Source organism: Oryx dammah, unplaced genomic scaffold (assembly GCF_014754425.2).
Source record: "Oryx dammah isolate SB20612 unplaced genomic scaffold, SCBI_Odam_1.1 HiC_scaffold_19, whole genome shotgun sequence".
NCBI classification, from domain to species: Eukaryota; Metazoa; Chordata; class Mammalia; order Artiodactyla; family Bovidae; genus Oryx; species Oryx dammah.
Window position 1 is genome coordinate 6,592,763 of NW_024070203.1, and position 3,551 is coordinate 6,596,313.

Genomic DNA, 3,551 nt, shown 5'->3' on the forward strand with positions numbered 1-3,551 from the left:
ATTTTAATTTATTTATTTATTTTTAATTTTTACTTTACAATTCTGTATTGGTTTTGGCATAGATTGACATGAATCCACCACAGGTGTACATGCGTTCCCAAACATGAACCCCCCTCCCACCCCCCTCCCCACAACATCTCTCTGGGTCATCCCCGCGCGTCAGCCCCAAGCGTGTCATATCCTGCATCAGACATAGACTGGTATTTCGATTCTTACATGTTATTATACATGTTTCAATGCCATTCTCCCAAATCATCACACCCTCTCCCTCTCCCTCTGAGTCCAAAAGTCCGCTATACACATCTGTGTCTCTTTTGCTGTCCTGCATACAGGGTCATCATTGCCATCTTCCTAAATTCCATATATATGTGTTAGTATACTGTATTGGTGTTTTTCTTTCTGGCTCACTTCACTCTGTATAATCGGCTCCAGTTTCATCCATCTCATCAGAACTGATTCAAATGTATTCTTTTTAATGGCTGAGTAATACTCCATTGTGTATATGTACCACAGCTTTCTTATCCATTCATCTACTGATGGACATCTAGGTTGTTTCCATGTCCTAGCTATTATAAACAGTGCTGCGATGAACATTGGGGTACATGTGTTTCTTTCAATTCTGGTTTCCTCTGTGTGTATGCCCAACAGTGGGATTGCTGGGTCATAAGGCATTTCTATTTGCAATTTTTTAAGGAATCTCCACACTGTTCTCCATAGTGGCTGTACTAGTTTGCACTCCCACCAACAGTGTAGGAGGGTTCCCTTCTCTCCACACCCTCTCCAGCATTTATTGCTTGCAGATTTTTGGATCGCAGACATTCTGACTGGTGTGAAGTGGTACCTCATTGTGGTTTTGATTTGCATTTCTCTTATAATGAGTGATGTTGAGCATCTTTTCATGTGTTTGTTAGCCATCCGTATGTCTTCTTTGGAGAAATGTCTATTTAGTTCTTTGGCCCATTTTTTTATTGGGTCGTTTATTTTTCTGGAATTGAGCTGCAGGAGTTGCTTGTATATTTTTGAGATTAGTTGTTTGTCAGTTGCTTCATTTGCTATTATTTTCTCCCATTCGGAAGGCTGTCTTTTCACTTTGCTTATGTTTTCCTTTGTTGTGCAGAAGCTTTTAATTTTAATTAGATCCCATTTGTTTATTTTTGCTTTTCAATCAGAATCCAACAACACATTAAAAAGATCATACACCATGACCAAGTGGGCTTTATCCCAGGGATGCAAGGATTCTTCAACATCCGCAAATCAATCAATGTAATTCACCACATTAACAAATTGAAAAATAAAAACCATATGATTACCTCAATAGATGCAGAGAAGGCCTTTGACAAAATTCAACATCCATTTATGATAAAAACTCTCCAGAAAGCAGGAATAGAAGGAACATACCTCAACATAATAAAAGCTATATATGACAAACCCACAGCAAACATTATCCTCAATGGTGAAAAATTGAAAGCATTTCCCCTAAAGTCAGGAACAAGACAAGGGTGCCCACTTTCACCACTACTATTCAACATAGTTCTGGAAGTTTTAGCCACAGCAATCAGAGCAGAAAAAGAAATAAAAGGAATCCAAATTGGAAAAGAAGAAGTAAAACTCTCACTGTTTGCAGATGACATGATCCTCTACATAGAAAACACTAAAGACTCTACCAGAAAATTACTAGAGCTAATTAATGAATATAGTAAAGTTGCAGGATATAAAATCAACACACAGAAATCCCTTGCATTCGTATACACTAATAATGAGAAAGTAGAAGAAGAAATTAAGAAAACAATTCCATTCACCATTGCAACAAAAAGAATAAAATACTTAGGAATATATCTACCTAAAGAAACTAAAGACCTATATACAGAAAACTTTAAAACACTGATGAAAGAAATCAAAGAGGACACTAATAGATGGAGAAATATACCATGCTCATGGATCGGAAGAATCAATATAGTGAAAATGAGTATATTACCCAAAGCAATCTACAAATTCAATGCAATCCCTATCAAGATACCGGCGATATTTTTCACAGAACTAGAACAAATAATTTCAAGATTTGTATGGAAATACAAAAAACCACGAATAGCCAAAGCAATCTTGAGAAAGAAGGATGGAACTGGAGGAATCAATTTGCCTGACTTCAGGCTCTACTACAAAGCCACAGTCATCAAGACAGTATGGTATTGGCACAAAGACAGACATATAGATCAATGGAACAAAATAGAAAGCCCAGAGATAAATCCACATACATATGGACACCTTATCTTTGACAAAGGAGGCAAGAATATACAATGGAGTAAAGACAATCTCTTTAACAAGTGGTGCTGGGAAAACTGGTCAACCACTTGTAAAAGAATGAAGCTAGATCACTTTCTAACACCACACACAAAGATAAACTCAAAATGGATTAAAGATCTAAATGTAAGACCACGAGTCTCTTTTGATTCTGGTTTCTTGTGTGTATACCCAGTAATGGGATTGCTGGGTTGTATGGCAGTTCTATTTCCAGTTTTTTAAGGAATCTCCACACTGTTCTCCATAGTGGCTGTACTAGTTTGCATTCCTACCAACAGTGTAAGAGGGTTCCCTTTTCTCTGCACCCTTTTCAGCATTTATTGTTTGTAGACTTTTTGATAGGAGCCATTCCGACCAGCATGAGATGGTACCGCATTGTGGTTTTGATTTGCATTTCTCTGATAATGAGTGATATTGAGCATCTTTTGATGTGTTTGTGAGCCATTTGTATGTCTTCTTTGGAGAGATGTCTGTGTAGTTCTTAGGCCCATTTTTTGATTGGGTCGTTGATTTTTCAGGTATTTAACTGCATGAGCTGCTTGTATATTTTTGAGATTAATTATTTGTCAGTTACTTCATTTGCTATTATTTTTTCCCATTCTGAAGGCTGTCTTTTCACTTTGCTTATAGTTTCCTTCGTTGTGCAAAACCTTTTAAGTTTAATTAGGCCCCATTTATTCATTTTTGCTTTTATTTCCATTACTCTGGGAGATGGGTCATAGAGGATCCTGCTGTGATTTATGTCAGAGAGTGTTTGCCTATGTTTTCCTCTAGGAGTTTTTTAGTTTCTGGTCTTACACTTAGATATTTAATCCATTTTGAGTTCATTTCTGTGTATGGTGTTTGAAAGTGTTCTAATTTCATTCTTTTACAAGTGCTTGATCAGTTTTTCCAGTACCACTTGTTGAAGATATTGTGTTTTCTCCACTGTATATTCTTGCCTCCTTTGTCAAAGATAAGGTGTCCGTAGGTGTGTGGATTTATCTCTGGGCTTTCTATTTTGTTCCATTGATCTATATTTCTGACTTTGTGCCAGTAACATACTGTCTGATTACCTTAGGTTTGTAGTAGTCTGAAGTAAGGCAAGTTGATTCCCCCAGTTCCATTCTTATTTCTCAAGATTTCTTTGGCTGTTCAAGACTTTTTTGTATTTCCATATTTGAAAATATTTGAAATATTAAAAATATTTGTTCTAGTTCTGTGAAAAATACCATTGGTAGCTTTATAAGGATTACATTCAATCTATAGATTAC

At 36.4% G+C, this 3,551-nt stretch overlaps 1 long non-coding RNA gene across 1 annotated transcript in view; it reads right to left on the reverse strand.

Moving 5' to 3' along the window:
* Window positions 1–3,003, reverse strand: part of LOC120878680 — a 25,072-nt gene extending 22,069 nt beyond the window's left edge. The window contains exon 1 of the long non-coding RNA XR_005724607.1: window positions 2,949–3,003. This is a non-coding gene — a long non-coding RNA (uncharacterized LOC120878680). The remainder of the gene's footprint in view (window positions 1–2,948) is intronic.
* Window positions 3,004–3,551: the final 548 nt, after the last annotated feature.